This window comes from Amblyomma maculatum, chromosome 1, assembly GCF_055883805.1.
Source record: "Amblyomma maculatum isolate TAMU_Amacu chromosome 1, ASM5588380v1, whole genome shotgun sequence".
NCBI classification, from domain to species: Eukaryota; Metazoa; Arthropoda; class Arachnida; order Ixodida; family Ixodidae; genus Amblyomma; species Amblyomma maculatum.
Window position 1 is genome coordinate 492,884,575 of NC_139344.1, and position 19,042 is coordinate 492,903,616.

Consider the following 19,042-nt stretch of genomic DNA (forward strand, 5'->3'; position numbering starts at 1 on the left):
TCTTCGTTTGAAAAGGTTGGAATTGACGTGCTTAGCCCTTTCCAAATACTTTACAGGGCCCCTGCTGGGTTATCTTCTGCGTAGACTACGCCGAGACCGCTGCTCGCGTTACTGCAAAGGCTGCATACGTTTTTTTATATATTATACACACTGGTATTCTTTGCCACGGTGCACCCTGTGTTATATATAATACGTGATCGTTGACGGCAATTTACTGCTGATTGATGTCGTGGAAGAAGTGCTCCGCCTTTGTGAATCAGACTACAGACACTTGAAACCAATCCCCCGCATCACCCGCAGACCAACGGTCTCAACGAGAGCACCAACAGCACCCTGACAACCATGTTGTCCATGTATCCCCCCCCCCGGTCTGACCATCACAACTGGGACGCAGTTCCACCGTATGTACGCTAACAACGCGGCAAATCATGAGGTTGCAGGTATTCTGCCTTCTATTTTTTGTACGCCAGAACTCCCCGTGTTTGCCTCGATACCATCTTCTCGTTTTCCCCAAACGGCAGCGCGTTGGTTGCCCAGATACTACGTTGTGCCGAAGTAGCTCGTCGTACAGTCCGCTTACGCACAATGTCCTCTCAAAGCCGCGCGAAAACTACTACCACCTGCGTCATCGTCCAGTGATTTGCACTGCTGGAGCTTTGCACGCCTGCTCGCAAGTGTACGAGTAGTTTCTGTATAAGTACGATCGCCCCTCCGTAATGTATGGCCTACTGGATGACGTCAATTACATTGTCGCCAAATTGGCGGCGGCTAACCACCGTTCCCGCAAGACACGTTGTTCATATATGGCCGCCTGAAGCAATATCTAAAATGCTTTAATAAAGTTGAAGGCTTTACAAATAAAAGCTGGTTGCAGGAGCCTCAGAGCCCAGATCGGTCTGCGTGCGTCTCCCTCTTTCTTCAACTTCTCAGTAAGATGCGAAGCAGCGTAATATTTTAGAAAAGCAGAACTTGCGCTAATTCACTGACAGCTTTGCGCACTGTTTTCTAAAAACTTGTATTCCTTAATCAAATATTGAATAGCTCTTAATTTGCACCGTTTTGAAATTTCAAACTAATCTGGGTCTTCATGTTTTGTTGGAAAAGCGTTTACGTTTCAATTACGCTCGGTACGATACGTTCTTGATGCTTTTTAAAAACCAATTGAAGTTTCAAGTTTCGTTCATTGTACGTAAAAGATTAACAAAACACGAATACAGAAGGAGGTCCCAAAGTCAAGGATTGTGGATGGGACCTCCTATTTGATTATTGTAAAGAAATATATATTGAGCAGTTGCAAAATTTATAAAGTACTTCGCATCAGTGGGATGGGGTGAACGAAACGTGAATTTATTACAGGCACTATTGTAATGAAAACGGTTGCACACCTAATCACATAATGAAAACATAAGAAACAACCCAAGTAGCACACATTACGTGGCCCACTTGGGGCCCGTATGGGCAAGTTGGGCTTGGGTAACCACAATAACACCCATGAGGGCCCCCTTTAGGGATCAAGCGGGCAATTCCAAATTGGGCTTGCCCCTGCTTTTTCCATCTGGGCATCATATAGGCGCGGAAAGGGCTAACTGATTACATATTCCCACATCTGGCCCTCAAGGGTCCCGCTTGGGAAATTTTAGGGCCGATGCAAGTAAAATGTGGGCTCTGTGTAGGAAAAGCCTGGGCTAATCTAATTGGGGCTGCCCACTCAAAAGCCGAATAGGTCTCGCATGGCCGCGGCGGGGCTAAATACGGGTATGCCCGCACATTGCCTACATAGGACCCTTGAGGGTACTTGAGGGAAGGTCAGACGAAAATGTGGAATTCATGCAGAAAATTCCTAGGCTGCCCCAAATAGGGCTGCCCACCAAAAATCTAGATAATTTCCGCATGGCCGTTAGCGGGGCAGGCAAGTACTCCTTCCCGCTTCTGCCAGCATCGGTTTCTTGTGGGGCAATTTAGAGCAGATGCGATGCAAATGTGGGCCTAAAGCAAATAGATGACGGGCTAGTCCGATTGGGGCTGCCCACGCAAAAACAGAATAGGTCCCACATGCTTTGCGGCCGGGCTGAAAAGCGATCACAACACCACGCTGCCCACACGGATATTTCTTGGGGTACTTGCGGGAAAATGCAACATATATTCGTAGTCCATATGGTAAAAATAATGGTCAGCCCAATTGGGGCGGCCCATGAAAGGCCACAGTGGGCCCCAAATTGGCCGTAGGCGGGCATACCGCTCTTAAACGTCTCCACCCTATATTTAAGGCAGCATTTTATTTATGTAAATCAAGTTATACCGGCCACTAATTGCCTCTTCTGGAGGTTTCACTTAACTGTCCTAAGCACATCTATGCAATGAATAAAGACTATGTTTACTCTACAAACTACGTTAATTATGCAGTATCGGCAGAAAATATGCAACAGTAACTGTTCCGCTTTACGAGTATGTATTGAACGACCTCCAAATGTTTCCTACGGCATTACTATTCTGCACGCAGAACCGAAATAAATATTCAGACGGGCCAGCCCACATTGTTGTAGTGTTGGGAATAAATTTCTCTCATGTTACTGAGTGTAGCATACAAGCAAAAAAAAATAGTGCTTAATTTTTCACACTTGATTATTGTAACTTGGGCAGCCCTGAAAAGGCCTGTTTCAATCCATGAGGGCAGCACGTGGGTCAGCCCGAAACGGACTGGCTTTCGCAAATCACGCGCCTGTACAATTCAGGTATTGGAGGGATTAATCGACTTAAAAATTAAAACCTTGATCAATGGGATGTCACTGCCTGCACAAACGTGGGACCCATTAATGGTTCTCGTGTGGTGCCCCCATTCGTCTACCTGGGCTGAATGCTGGCAGCCCTATTTGGGCTGAATGCGGGCAGCCCCATTTGGGCTGCCCACCCGGATACAGTTTGGGACCGATCGCGGCGAAATTGGGCAGCCCACGCGGGGCCCCTTTGGGTACGTGTTGAAAATCCCGAATGGGGTCCGTATGGGCTGCCCTCACGGGCCCAACGCGGGCCCCCACGTCATAGCCCACTTTGTGCCACTTGGGAATTCATACGGTTAAACTAACATCTGGGCAGCGTGGTACTCAGAACACAGTAGCGGCGTCGCATAATGTACATGAGCTTCTTGCAATTCGTAGGCTTCCCTGGAGCATCAACAATCGCGGTTGGCTGCGGAGCTGTCTTGCCAGATGCGCACCGCTTCCCTGGCACACGCAGCGGCTGCCCTGGCGGAGAGGCAGGGGCTGTCAAAACTGGCGGCCTGGATAGCGAGCCGGCCAACGCAGAGCCCCGAGGAGCGCCCCAGGTGAGCGACACATGTTCCCACTGGATGCAACGACGGTGATTCGCCAAGGCTGTAGATTGTATACAGAAGGCAGATGGAAGGTCAGTGTTTCGGCAAACAGCGGTTGATTATTAGGCCCTTCGTCCCGGTTTGGTGGAGGCGGCTGTGGTCTTTTATCGCTGATGGAATGGGAAACCTGAACTTGAGAACACGTTGCCCACTTCTGCAGCAGGTGGCGCGCTGAAAAACTGCGCCTGCAAAACGCCGACAAAAATGCAGGCCAGCTCAGCACAGCCACATCCGCGTTGTGGGACCGATTGCGAAAGTGAACTTGAAAGGCTATGTTTATAGAAAATGCGTCATGTTTGGTATAGGTCAAGGTAGCGTGCAAAATCTTGGACGGCCCCGCCAAATACGTAAAGGATAAAATGGAAGAAATAATAAGAGGAAGGAGATAATGACACCAAGTGAAATGAAGGGAAAGGTCTCATTTGGTGGTTTAACATCCTAGAGCGACTCAGGCTATCAGATACGACTTTGCGGAGGGCTCCAGAAATTTCGATTACCTAGGGCTTTTTAGCGTGGAGTGGCATCGCACAGCACACGGGCGCCTTGCTTTCGCGTTCACCGAAAAGCTACCGCTATGGGTGGGATTCGATCCTGCATCCTTGGGCAGGGCTCAAAGGGAGAGAGAGCAAAAAGGGCCTGTCAATTTGGAAAAGTCATGTAAAGCGAAGTTAGAAAAATAATATCAGAAGATTCATGAGAGGGCCGTGGAAATTGTAGGACCATGTCGGAGCAGAAGCAAATAAACACAAAGATTAAGAAAAGGAAGGTTGGTGGAACTAGAAGGAGTCTAACTGGAAATTCATACGTTACGTGTTTTAAAGCTGTTATTACATGGCGACTAGCAAGAGAACGGCACAACGTGGTGACATGGTGAATGATGATTTATTGGCTAGCTTAGCGCGAGGGCTCCTCTCGTGCCACTTCCGATCTTCGCAACACTCCTCGGGCCCAGCGAACGATCGTCACGATCGCTTCGTTGAAGTCGATACTGACGTGACAGTGTAGGTGTTCAAGAAAAGATACAAGAGAATGATGCGCTTGCCACCATGATGACATTTGGGTGATCCGCCTTCCCTGGAGCTTTTCAGCCATAAGCACTGAAGCATCCATGGAACTGATGGCTGGAAGTCGTGTTGGGTGGCTGGGCGGGGCGGACGTTGCGTGTTCTTGTCTTTCGTGTCTTCGGGTCCGTCGGGTCTTTGCTCTTGTCCTGTCTCTGGTCAGTTCATGCGTGCACTTGGTCTTCAGATCTGAGCTGCGGGCTGGGTGGCGGTAGTTGGTCGGTCTGGGCAGGAAGGGCTGGAGCGAAGCTACGCGGCGTTATCCCAGGGCTCTCGGTTGATGGTCCCGGCGAAAGGATGGCGCCAATGCTCCAAGGCGAGGATGGGGATGATGTACGCCGTACCTCCAACAAAACGTGGCGACAATCAAAAGAACGGCACAACCTTGTGACACGGCGAAGGATGATTTAACGGCTGGCTTAGGGCGAGGGCCCCTCTCGCGCCACTGCCGATCTTCTTCGTAACACTATAAAGACGGGATGCCACTCCGGAGAGGCGCACTCTCCTTTTAGACTATGTTCGTGCGAGTATTCTGCGCGTTTCTTTTTGGAGTTTCGCAAAGTAGGTATTATCTGAAACGTAGGTAGCTCTGTCCTGTCCTCGTATCTCTATTCTTGTTTTAACGTTACGTTTTTCGCTGAGCTACCACCTGAAAGGTAAATATACACTCTGCCAACTGCTGCGTGCGCGGCTATAGTGCAGCAATGTTAGCAGGTGCGCATGAAGTGATATTTCTAATGACGGAAGTCGGTAATTTCACTCATATTTCCCATTCCCATCATCGTCTCTCATAGCCTAAGTCGCTTTCGGACGTTAAATCCCCCAAACCAAACCAAACCATCTGATTCCCATAAATCTTTCCGATGAAACTACATCGCTCAAAATAGTGACTTTTGGTCTACATATAGGACAGGTGCATCTTACCTGTACTTACATATGGGGCTGAAATGTGGAACCTAACAAAGGGGGTTCTACTTAAGTTCAGGACAACGCAGAGAGCTATGGAAAAAAATGGTGGGGATAACGTGAAGAGATAGGAAACGTGCAGAGTGGGTCAGAGAAATAACTCAAGTCACTGACATTCGAATGGAAATCAAGAGAAAGAAATGGGCATGGACAGGACATGTATCACGAAAAAAGGATAATCGGTGGTCGCTTAGGACAACAAACTGGATTCCAAGGGAAGGAAAGCGTAGCAGGGGTCGGCAGAAAATTAGGTGGGCGGATGAGGTTAAGAAGTTCGCAGGGGTCAAGTCGATGCAGCTCGCATAGGACCGGTTTAATTGGAGGAATATGGGGAGACCTTCGCCCTGCAGTGGGTATAGTCAGGCTGAGGATGATGATGATGATATGACAGGTGTATATCTGGTATGACGATAAAACGCCACAATAAACTTAAGGCAATGAGAATTTCTGACACCTGCCTCATGCCTTCCCGGCGCTTTCCACGGCGCTCAACCCTCCCATTGACTGAACGCTCTCAAATGTTCTCGCGCACGTTTTGCTTGCTTGTTTTGTTGCTGCCTCCTCACCAGCGGTGCAAAAGAGCATGCGTACCACCAACACGAACAGCACGTTTCGCGCCCCTTTCGTGCTTTATGTAGATTGTTGCAGCTCTTTCGAGTGTAGCACGCGTGAAATACATAACTTAGTCCTTTTAGCAGGCCAGCGATTCATCACTTTTATCTCGCGCCACACACACGCTCTGTAAAATGTCTCCGCTGCGTTTACTTAAAATTAACGCGTACGATCTGCATGTAACCCACGCTTCAAAAGCTTCGATGTTTATCTCACTGGTTCGTTAATCTGAATTTAGGCTATTTGGATGTTTTTAATGTGCCGCCGTATTTAAAAAAGCAGTGACTGTAGTTCCGCAAACAAAAACTCGCTTACGTGCGGAACGACGACCTCGGTCTGATGACTTCGCGCCCTAAAAATAACTCAAGGTCGGCAAAAGTCACTGTTTCCGCCTCTCTCGCCAACCCTGAAATATGATTGATAAATAATCCATGGCGTTAACGAAAACTGAAGAATATGCGACGTGACAATTCTCTATAAAAATTTAGTCGCCTCATAATTAACCCTAGTATATCCTGGTAGAACGAAAGGAAGAAGATGGTTTGCACGGTATAAAAAAGAAGAACCGAACAAGGGTAAATAGGGTACGCCTCAAGTCACAGATGAGCCAACGTTTCGACAAGTGGACTTGTCTTCGTCTGGGCATAGCGGGTCGTTTCGTGAGCACATCGTGAGCACACGAAACCACCAAAGGCCAACACCGAACGACAGCCTTCTTTTGTAACTAAATACTCCAATGCCTTTCCAAACATAAACAATATTCTGCGGAAATACCATCCCATGCTAACGTGTAATGAACGCCTCAAAAAAATATTTCCGGAGGCACCAAGGGTGACATACAAACGTAACGCGAACCTCAGAGATATTCTAGTACATTCTAAACTCAACAACTAGCATCCAATACAACCACACCCTTGATCTCGACCTAGATGTAAGACGTGCAGTCATATACAAAAAGACACCACGGTTAAAAGCAATGCAAGCGATTTCACTTTTCACATAAAATCAGGCTTTAACTGCACATCTTCAAACGTTATCTACCTTCTAGAATGCTCCTTTTGTCATAAACAGTACATCGGAGAGACAGGACAGCCAATGAACATGCGGCTCAATGGACATCGGGCAGACGTAGGCAAAAACCTCCCGAAAGCAGTTTCCCAGCATTTCAATCAGAAAGACCATAAGTTCGAAGAAATTAAATTACATATTCTCCAGTCAGGCTTTAAATCTGCAGGGGACAGAAAATATAGAGAGGCGTATCTAATTCATAAATTTAGAACATTGGAACCAGCAGGAATAAATATATCTAAGGGAACGCTAGAATCCCTTAAGTATATTCCCTCTCCATGATAACTATTCGGAAAAACAATCTCACATAGCCTTAATTGTACAGTTCATTCACAACGCACGTACACCCTATTCCCTTCCGCAATAGCATAACCCTACACGTTCCTCTTGAAGGCTCCGCCTTCTAGAATACGGGTTCGCGAGCGATGGTCTCGCCCGACGAGTGAAAACCAAGTCTTTCTTAAAAACACCGGTTTATTCCGGATCAACAGAAAAGTATAAAATAGAAAAGAAACAGCATTGGTCAAAACTGCGCCGGAAACATGCCGTCGAAGTTCGCGACAAGGGACTATGAGGATAAAACGGAACAAGGGTCAGGGCTTCACCGCGACAACACAAAGCACACTGCGGCGCGATGGGCGAGTAATAGGGCCAAAGCGTTGATCCCGGTACAAGAACATTGCTACTCGCGTGGCAGCACTCACGCTAACACTCCTAAGGCTTCCTTGAAGGTGCCGCTTCCGTCTTCTCCTCGCAGGACTCCGCTCCGTCGTCCGTGTACATCCCGCCGGCTTGGGACGCTGCCACGCCGCCCTTCTGTGGCCGGCCTCCCGGCGAAAAAGCCCCGAGCCTTGCTTCCAACGCGCTTATCTACCCTCTGTCTCGCGCCGATAACATGCCGCCCCCGCTCCGGGCAGCTCGCTCATGCGTACTCGCGCTGCCCGGGCGGACACCAACACAAACAGAAAAAAGCGCGCGCGGTTCGAAACGCTAAAAGGGGCTGTGGGGCCCCACACTCCCCCCCTCTCAAGACGGGACACCTCCCGACGTGTAAAACAACAATAACGCGGGATAAGGGTGGAACTGGTACTGCGGCTGGCGGGGCGCATGCTTGGAGGTATCCGCCGAGCGTGGGTAGCCGTAGTGCCTGGTAGGTCAAGTGGTTCTATGTGGCTAGTGGACGGCCGTGGTAAGCTCGGAGATCGGCCACGTTGACTGGTCCGGCTTCTCGACCACCCTGCACATGGCGAATAAAGTAAGAAAGCCGAGACGCGCGCTTTGTTATCGTGTAAGGGCCAGTCCATCGTGGAGCGAGAGAAGCAGCAAACCCTTTTACTGCATCACTTAGTGGGTGCGTGCGGCGAAGGACTTTGTCGCCGACTGTGAATTCCAAAGGTCGCCTTCCCTTGTTGTACTGGTTACAGTGTTCCAGGCGGGCAAGGTCCAGGTTTTCCCTTGCCTCCTTCAGAGTCTCGGCCAAGCGGCTGGAAAGATCATGAGCAAATTTAGAATGGCTAAGAGCCGGTAAATCAGAGCCATTCAGAGCATGCTCAATAGGGAACCTGAGCTCACGACCAAGGAGAATGGCCGCTGGCGTAAAACCTGTTGACCGGTTTACCGTGGTTCTTGTGGCGAAGGCCATCTCCTGGATACGAGCGTCCCAGTCCTTGTGTCGCTCCGTGAATGCCACCATCATAGTCTTGAGATTTCGATTCACTCGCTCAGTAATGTTTGCTTGAGGATGGTAGGGCGTAGTCTTTTTGTGCTGCACGCCAAGAACTTTGCAAGTGGCAGTGAATATCCTACCGGTGAAATACGTGGCATTATCAGTGATAAGCTGAGCTGGGAAACCAAAGCGAGTGAATGTTTCTAGTAGCTTATCCCAAATTATTTTCGAGTCTAGCCTACTCAGGGGATACAGTTCTACCCATTTCGAGAAATGATCAGTAATTACTAACAAGTAGCGATTCCCTTTCACTGATCTGGGATAGGGACCCATTATGTCGCAAGCTACAATTTCCCATGGGTATCGGCTCTCTACAGGTTGCATGAGGCCCGGTGGTTTTCCTCCCCTTGGCTTCGCGGTCTGGCAGGTATGACAAGTGCGGACGAATGTCAGGGCATCCCTTCTCATGCGGGGCCATGTTGCAACGCGACACAATTTGTCATATGTTTTCTTGCCATCGCTGTGACCTGCGAGGCGTGTATCGTGGAAGTACTCTAGAAAATGCTTACGTAGGCCCTTAGGAACGACCACACGAAATGCGGACTCACCACTGTCGGTGTCCGCAGCAGGTATATACCGCAGGATCAAACCATCTTCTGCTTCCACGTAGCAGTCATAGCTTCCGTTAAGCGCCCGGCTCCCTGCAGGGCTGGCGCTGTTCAGGCTTTGGCGTATCTGGTTGCACTGGTCGTCTGAAAGCTGAGCGTCAAGGAGCTGTTGACGGGACACCAGTGTGCCCCAGGTGTCGGCAGGAGCTGTCACAGCATGGACCGCGGGTGCTCGCTCTCCCTCGCCCGGAAGTGGAGCTCGTGACAGGGCATCGGCCACTTTGTTGAAAGTGCCTCTTCTGTATTCTATCCTGTAATTATACTTTTGGAGAGCGAGTGACCAGCGGGCCAGACGGCCAGCTGGATTTTGCAACCTCGAAAGCCACGATAGGGCCTGGTGGTCGGTCTGAATAGTGAATTCTGCACCATCCAAATACATGTCAAATTTCTTGAGGGCAAACACAATCGCGAGACACTCTTTCTCTGTCACAGTATAGTTCCTTTCCGGTGCCGTCAGTGTATGACTAGCAAATGCCAATGGGCAAAGCTTTCCTTGATGTTCTTGAAGCAATACCGCCCCAATTCCGTACTCACTTGCATCCGTTTGTAGCGTGAATGGCCGGTTAAGGTCTGGAAGCCGCAGGCGTGCAGTATCCGCGATGGCTGCAGACAGTGAACGGAATGATCCCTGCTCGGCTTCTGTCCATGACCAGCGGGCACCCTTCCGGAGGAGCTGATGGAGGGGTCGCGCCAGGTCAGCGCAGTTCGGGATGAAGTGGCGGTAGAATCCCACCATGCCCAAGAAACGCTGGAGGCTCTTTATGTTGTTTGGTGGGGGGAGCTGCAGAATGGCTTGAAGCTTCTCTTCATCCGGGCGAACTGTGCCCTGTTCCACAATGAACCCAAGAAGATTGATTGTGCTTGTCACCAACTGAACCTTGCCGGGGTTAATGGTGATGCCCGCCTTCTGCATTCGTTGAAGGACATTCGTTAGATGACGGAGGTGCTCTTCTAAGCTTTCTGAGAACACTACTACGTCATCCATGTAGGCCATAGCGTAGTTAAATTTAGCGTCTCCGAGCACAATATCCATCACCCGTTGAAAAGTAGCAGGTGAATTGCACAACCCGAAAGGCAAGCGCACAAATTCGAACAGTCCCCGGTGGCAAGTGAAAGCCGTTTTCTCAATGTCGCAGTGGTCAATCGGGATTTGCAGAAATCCCCTACTGCAGTCAAGAGTTGTAAAATATTTTGCTGACCCAAGTGAGTACATGACAGAGTCAACAGACGGGAAAGGGTAAGAGTCTCGCACTGTCACAGCATTCAGACGTCGATAATCGACACACAACCGTGCTGTTCCATCCTTCTTAGGCGCGAGAACAACAGGAAACGCCCAGGGGCTTTTTGATGGTCTCACCGCACCGGTAGCCACCATTTCGTCGAGGGCCCCATCCAGCAGCGCTCGCTTGTGGACACTCAAGGGCCTTGGATTCAATCTGATAGGACGAGCATCGCCGGTGTCAATCCTGTGGGTTAGTACGTTGGCCTTCCCCGGAGCCTCCGTGAACATTGCTGCAAAGGGCCTGAGCATTGTCTCGATTCTGCTTTTTTCCGCTGGTGACCCCGTGAAGGAATTCAAAACGGTTAGAATACCACAGCCTGTGATATTGGCCGAATGGCCGTTCGTGGCAAGCAACTGTGACTGTGGCTCAGCGGCCTTAGTCTTGAACTGAAATGCTTCTGTACCGGAGGCATACTGGTAGGTTCCCTTACCGAGATCTATCACGATTCCTGCCTTCACTATGAAGTTACGGCCTAGTATGACTGGCCAGGATAGTCCGGGGAGGTGTAAGAAACGCTGTCTAATCTTTCGACCATTTATAGCAACTGTTAGGCGGGCTGCTGAGGTTGCGGGTACTATGTGAGTCGACGCCATACGAAGGTTAGTGTTTACACTCCGCAACCGGACACATTTTATCTCGCAGGAAATTTTCACCTGATCGCCGAAGACTGACACTGTAGACCCTATGTCTAAAAGGGCTGGAAGCTCCAGTCCGGCCATTTTGACCAAGACCAGCGGGGTCTTGTCTGGTTGGCTTTCCTCAAAAGAAGTTGACGGGACTGCACTCACCGAGTGTTTGTAGGGCTTCTCGGGGTCTGCCTCATGCGCAGGTGGTGACAATGGTACCTGTGTCGAAGACACCTGGGTCTGTGGCACCTGGTTCGATTCAGGCAGGAAAGGTAGCGACTGGATCAGCTCTCCCGGTGGTTGGCCACGTCTGTGCGGCCTGGCCGCTGGATGGTGCGATGACCAAAACACCCTCCCCTGTGTTGTCCTGGATCTGCGAATCGGAGGACAAGTGCCCGGGGGCGATGCCCGCTTCTCACCTGATGGCGACACCGTTGCACCCGGTGGTGACACCCACGTTGCACCCGTAGGTGACGGCCACGTTGCACCCGGTGGTGACACCCACGTTGCACCCGTAGGTGACGGCCACGTTGCACCCGGTGGTGACACCCACGTTGCATCCGGTGGTGACACCCACGTTGCACTGGTAGGAGACGTCCGCGTTGCACCCGGTGGTGACACCCACGCTGCACCCGTAGGTGACGTCCACGTTGCACCCGGTGGTGACACCCACGCTGCACCCGTAGGTGACGTCCACGTTGCACCCAGTGGTGACACCCACGCTGCACCCGGTGGTGACACCCACGCTGCACCCGTAGGTGACGTCCACGTTGCACCCGATGGTGACACCCACGTTGCACCCGATGGTGACACCCACGTTGCACCCGATGGTGACACCCACGTTGCACCCGATGGTGACACCCACGTTGCACCCGATGGTGAATGGTAGCCGGCAGCCGCTGTAGAAGATCTCCGGGATTTGCGCGCTCTGCCGTGGGGTGTCCCAACTGCTGCCACACAAGGGGTACCAGCGCCTGCGTATGGCAAGAAGACACGGGGCCCCGTCTGACCTGTCGCCCCATGAAATCGGCTCGTCACCTGAGTAGACGCATCAGGGCTTGTGACTCCGTGCAAGTCGCCAGCCTCCGTACGGCAGCCTGGCGTCTCCACGCTGCGTGCTGCCGATGATCCAGGCCACGCACAGGACGGCTCAAGGCAAGTCTCTGCAGGGGGAGGTGGTTTGTACTGGAGCTCCGCCAGGAAAGATGCCTCGATGCGGGATGCTTCTCTAGCCATGTCATTGAAGTCCGCGAACTGGCGACGCCGGAGATATGGCTGGTACCTTGGATGGCACCGATGTATAGCATGAGCCACCTTCTCTGGTTTCGGAACTGCAGGATCTGCCCGCTCATGCAGCTCTTGAAAACTGCGCAAAAACTCTAGCAAACCCTCGCTTTCGCCTTGCGTCCTGGTGCAAAGCTAGTCTTTCATACGGATGTCATAGTCAGGCGGCAAAAACTCTTCTCGAAAACGGTCTATAAAATCCTGCTTTGTTGCGAACGGCCGCTGTCTACGCCTCCAGGTTGCTGCGGAACCTACCAAAGCTACGGGAAGCACACGCGTGACCAGAGCGCTGTCCGAAATTGCCATTGCCATCTGATAATCGTCGATTTCATAGAGAAAATCGCACACAGATTTCTTATTGGCGTATCCTTCAAACCTTGGCACGGCCAAATTCAGCCGCAGCTGATTATCGCGATACAAGGGAGTGGGCGTTAACGAAACTGCCTCGCTTCCTACCATTTCTCTGAAATGTGCCTTTGATTCCAGTAGCTCGTTCAGGAGGCCAAGAATTCCGCTACAAATGTCCGACGGTTTGCTTTTCCTGTCTTCTGAGTGCTCATGCTCGGAACCCTCCCGTGTGGGAGGCCGAACTGTCTCCGTTAACTGGGCGCTTGCACCCGGTAAGTCCGACATCACTACGCACGAAACTGCATGAACCTCAAATTGGTACACTCGCGGGGCAAGCCAAAGCTCGAGTAGAAATCACGTTGGGCGCCAAATGAAGGCTCCGCCTTCTAGAATACGGGTTCGCGAGCGATGGTCTCGCCCGACGAGTGAAAACCAAGTCTTTCTTAAAAACGCCGGTTTATTCCGGATCAACAGAAAAGTATAAAATAGAAAAGAAACAGCATTGGTCAAAACTGCGCCGGAAACATGCCGTCGAAGTTCGCGACAAGGGACTATGAGGATAAAACGGAACAAGGGTCAGGGCTTCACCGCGACAACACAAAGCACACTGCGGCGCGATGGGCGAGTAATAGGGCCAAAGCGTTGATCCCGGTACAAGAACATTGCTACTCGCGTGGCAGCACTCACGCTAACACTCCTAAGGCTTCCTTGAAGGTGCCGCTTCCGTCTTCGCCTCGCAGGACTCCGCTCCGTCGTCCGTGTACATCCCGCCGGCTTGGGACGCTGCCACGCCGCCCTTCTGTGGCCGGCCTCCCGGCGAAAAAGCCCCGAGCCTTGCTTCCAACGCGCTTATCTACCCTCTGTCTCGCGCCGATAACATGCCGCCCCCGCTCCGGGCAGCTCGCTCGTGCGTACTCGCGCTGCCCGGGCAGCGTATTGCCAAACCATATCCCGTAGGCGCACTGGAGCACACGACGCTCTCAGCGAGCTAAACGGCGATTATTGCTGAAAGGTCTCTTTGAACGCAACCTAAAAGTAACATACACTTGCTGTAAAGGGCTATTGTTGCTGAAAGATGTCTCTGAACGCAACCTAAAGGTAACATGCACTCCCTGAAGGCAGGAAATAATAATGATGAAAGTAATTGTTTAGTGTAACCGTTCCCATACTGAAAGGTGTTTGTGAACGCAATCTAAAGGCAACAGACACTCATTGAAGGCAGGAAATAAATGCGATGAAGGGATTAAAAAAAAAGTCAGAAGAAAATAACAACACAGGAGTAGAACAGATGTTTCAGGGGCATAAGTGCAGAGGTGAGTGCTGTACATCAATCCAGTGCGCCAGAAAAGCGACGGGAACGGCGGCCTTTAAATGCATATTATTCGTTCAGACAATATATCCACAATTTGTCGCCAGGTGGCGTTACTCAGAGCAATCATGCGCCGGAGCGTCGTCTGCTCGAGTGCTCCTACGGGATATGGTTTAGTATTAAGCGCCCGGGCAGACACCAACACAAACAGAAAAAAACGCGCGCGGTTTGAAACGCTAAAATGGGCTGTGGAGTCCCACACCCCCCCCCCCCCCCCCCCCCTCTCAAGACGGGCACCTCCCGAGGTGTAAAACAAAAATAACGCGGGATAAGGACGGAACTGGTACTGCTGCTGGCGGGGCGCATGCTTGGAGGTATCCGCCGAGCGTGGGTACCCGTAGTGCCTGGTAGGTCAAGTGGTTCTATGTGGCTAGTGGACGGCCGTGGTAAGCTCGGAGATCGGCCACGTTGACTGGTCCGGCTTCTCGACCACCCTGCACATGGCGAATAAAGTAGGAAAGCCGAGACGCGCGCTTTGTTATCGTGTAAGGACCAGTCCATCGTGGAGCGAGAGAAGCAGCAAACCCTTTTGCTGCATCACTTAGTGGGTGCGTGCGGCGAAGGACTTTGTCGCCGACTGTGAATTCCAAATGTCGTCTTCCCTTGTTGTACTGGTTACAGTGTTCCAGGCGGGCAAGGTCCAAGTTTTCCCTTACCTCCTTCAGAGTCTCGCCCAAGCGGCTGGAAAGATCATGCGTAAATTTAGAATGGCTAAGACCCGGTAGATCAGAGCCATTCAGAGCATGCTCAATAGGGAACCTGAGCTCACGACCAAGGAGAATGGCCGCTGGCGTAAAACCTGTTGTCCGGTTTAGCGTGGTTCTTGTGGCGAAGGCCATCTCCTGGATACGAGCGTCCCAGTCCTTGTGCCGCTCCGTGAATGCCACCATCATAATCTTGAGATTTCGATTCGCTCGCTCTGTAATGTTTGCTTGAGGATGGTACGGCGCAGTCTTTTTGTGCTGCACGCCAAGAACTTTGCAAGTGGCAGTGAATATCCTAGCGGTGAAATACATGGCATTATCAGTGATACGCTGAGCTGCGAAACCAAAGCGAGTGAATGTTTCCAGTAGCTCTAAACACATTTCCTCCTTATCACTTGTTGCTTGAATTTGTCCTCACATATTTTTTTATTATTTTTTTCATTATTATCATTATTATTTTTCTCTCTCTCTTTGTTTTTTTTATTTTCTCATGTCAGTGTTGGTTCCCTGTGCGCTTATTATTCTGTGACTGTATTCCCCCCCCCCCCTCCCCCCTTTGCAGAAAGTTTTAAGAATTGTCCTCCTTAGATATATGCCTTATCAGGGCCCTTCGCAAACCCTCCCTTTGTAAGGTGTGTCTGCACCAAACCCGCCTAAGTGGTGACTAATCATCTACCCAGTACTATGATTCTTTTTTTTTCCTGGTACTGCCGCTTTTACTTCTTTTGTAGGCCACAGGATCTCCGGTTCCAGGTTGAGATACACACTTAAGGTTATTATTATTCTTCACTATGCGGTTATTATCCTGTGACTATGTACTTCCCGCCCTACCCCCTCCTTTTAGGAATTGTCCCCCTAGATATATGCCTTATCAGGGCCCTGTGCATAGCCTCCCTTTGTAAGGTGTATGTTCACCAAACCCTCTTTAGTGGTGACTAATCACCTAACCAGCATAGTAGCCTTTTTTCCTGGTACTGCCGCTTTTACTTCTTTTGCAGGCTACAGAATCCCTGGTTCCGTGGCTGATAAGTGCATACTCAAGATGTTTTTTTTTTCCACTTCATGACCCACTTTCTTCTCACCCATCCTCTCCTCCCCACTCTTTCGCACCCACTTTCCCCTCCCCAGCTTTTCTTCTTCGGAAGCAAAAGCGTATTTAAACCCCTGCCAGTGATGATCGCTATGGCCAGACGAGGACAAGTCCACTTGTCGAAACGTTGGCTCATCTGCGACCTGAGGCGTACCCTATTTACCCTTGTTCGGTTCTTCTTTTTTATACCTATTATATCCTGTTACGCAGAGGTCCTCACTGGAGCCGAGCGCCCTTATACAAGCCAATGTGATGCGCCGCATGACTTCGTTGCACTGAGGAAAAACCGGCGCTCATGATTATTCATGCTATTGGCAAACCGACACGTTGATCCTGAAAAGTGCATAAAATTATGCGCTTTTCAGGATTAACACGTCTATCTAACTCGCCCAAACACAGCCGTTATTGCACAAACCCTTTTCTCTGCCTCGACCAGGGCGCTCGCTATTGGTCTTCGTCTCCTGCCTGCGGAGTGGAAAGTACAAATGCCAACGATTCCCGGGCCTCAAAAGGAGGTGCTTAGCTTTTCAGGGAAAATACATGAGCGTCGTTGAGTGAAGTGCTGCTCGCCTGGACGTGGCGGAGTCTCCCTGGCCGCCGCTTTGTGAAGACAGTTGCGAGTAGCTATCGGCTCCCCTTCCGATATTGTTGTGCTTTGTATGATGGCTGTAAATAGTTTATAAATTCATCTGGTGGACTCGGAGCCTTGATACCCGTACACGAAAAATAATCGTGACAACTAACTGCTCCTCTAATTGCTCCTTTAATTAAGCCAGTCCTGTGACAGCTGCATCTGCTTGACTCATGCAAAGGTCCTTACCGTATCCTCTGACCGCATTTTCTGTAGCCCCTTGCTACGTTCTCCCTCCCTTGGATTCCAGTTTGTTACCCTAAGCGACCGTCGGTTATCCGCTCTTCAAGCTACTGTCCATTTATTCGTGATTTCCATTAGAATATCATTAACTGGAGATTTTCCTATCTGTTAGCGTTATACCAACCGTATTTCGTTCATGGCTCTGTGTGTTGTCGTCAACATGAATAGAACCCTGTTCATCAGCCTCCACGTTTCAGCCCCATAGGTGAGTACCGATAAAATGCAACTATTCTATACTTTCCTCTTGAGCGATACAGGTAGGTCATAATAAGCGATGCCTGCCGAATGCGCTCTATTCTATTCTCCTAGTTATTTTCCTTTTGTAGGAATGCAAAACCAAGGCTCCGTGCCCGCAGCAGAGACGAAAGGAAGCGAAAAATTCAAATCTTCTTAGTGATGTTAACTTGAGTCAAATATATAGCATTATGCTTTATGCCGAATGGAGAACCGATTAGAGGGGCTTTGTTTGACTATGGTCAATTCACTAGACAATAAGTTTTAACCATTGATAATGGAAAGCTGCGCCACAAGAAAATTTAAATTCGATGCTTTTCCATCGGCCTTTCTTCTTTGGAAGCAGTCGAACGCGAAGAAGCCGCAGGCTAAGCGCTATATTGAGACGCCTTGCTTCTCGCTTTTGTCGATACGAGCCGCTGCTGCCAATTCTCACGCCCTGAATGTGTAGTCGAGCGCCGGAAGCACTGAGGCACCGCGGATCTCTAAAGTAGTGTCTTGACCATCAGAAAGCAGGAGCACGTGTTGATATCTCAGTGATCCAGTATTTATCCTAATCTTCTTACTTCTTCGCCAAACAAAGCCCGAGTGGCACTGTCGATGGCCGAAATAACGAGGAAAGTGCTCCGTTCTTTACTGCTACACTTTCGTTTTGATAAAGTAAAGATTACAAAGTTGTGGCTAGTTCTAGCCCCCGCGTGCCACACATGTGGTAGGATGTACAGCAGACGCTTTGCACTACTGCTGCTCATCCTGTTGTCTCTGCTGTTTGCCCTTTCGCGAGGTTGTAATACTCTTTGTGTCTTCATTTTGTGGCTGAGTAAAGTCGCAGGGCCTTTCTAACTTTACAATGGGGCACTGCACTGACGGCTACTTATTGCACTAAAATGCCTGGCATTTCGTATGGCTCCCTGATATTCTAGAGACGAGCGAGTGCAGCCTGGACAGATGACTGCGATGGCATGCATTGCGCTTCGGCACCGGTGGCTCACAACTCAATGACACTTTGCCGCGGAAGTGCAGCAGTTAAGGCGGGAGTACCATGCTAGCGGCAGTCAGCAGCTGTTTTTCGGTATATTTGAACGAGCACTGTGGCTCTTCCGCTTAATATAGGTGAATGACGTTTAGTACATTGTAAAGACAATTTTAACTTTGCGGGAATATGCGTTGGTAAAAACTATTCGCGTTTTTACGAGCACAGGGAGCAAAAAAACAAAAGGCACAAAGCCATATTTTTTGTTTGACTTGCTTGTTTTTGACCAGTCGTTTACGAAAACTACTGCGTAAAAGAAAACCGCTTCTGCAGCTATTACCTGAAGTATTAGTATAGGTACTCATTTTTGAGTTATTAGGTTTATTGAATAGCTAATTAAAAATGATACACTAAAGAAGTGTGAAAATGCAAAAATAGCACATTAATAGCTGCTAGTCAAATTCATAAAACTGACACAAATTTAGTAAGTTTGAAAATTGTGGCCGTTTTGTTAATTCTTGAAAGTATTTCTGAGCTAGAGCACGTACTTTTTTTAGTTTTCATTGTTCAAAGTTGGTATTACCTAGAAACATTGCTTTCTTTTGATGTATTTTTGAAGCATAGACAACACTTTCTGCACACTGTGTAGAAAATGTTCCATGGTCACATCATTGCGGAATTTCGCTATGACAAACAGAACAGTAATGAGGCGAATCAATTGCGCCTTTTGTTGCGACTTCAAGCTCCGCAAAATTAGCCCGGCGCGAAAGACCACTGATATATTTCAGGCTGTTTGCTCAAAAACTGAATTCGCTGGTCTCCATATTAAAGGTGATGTCAAGTTAC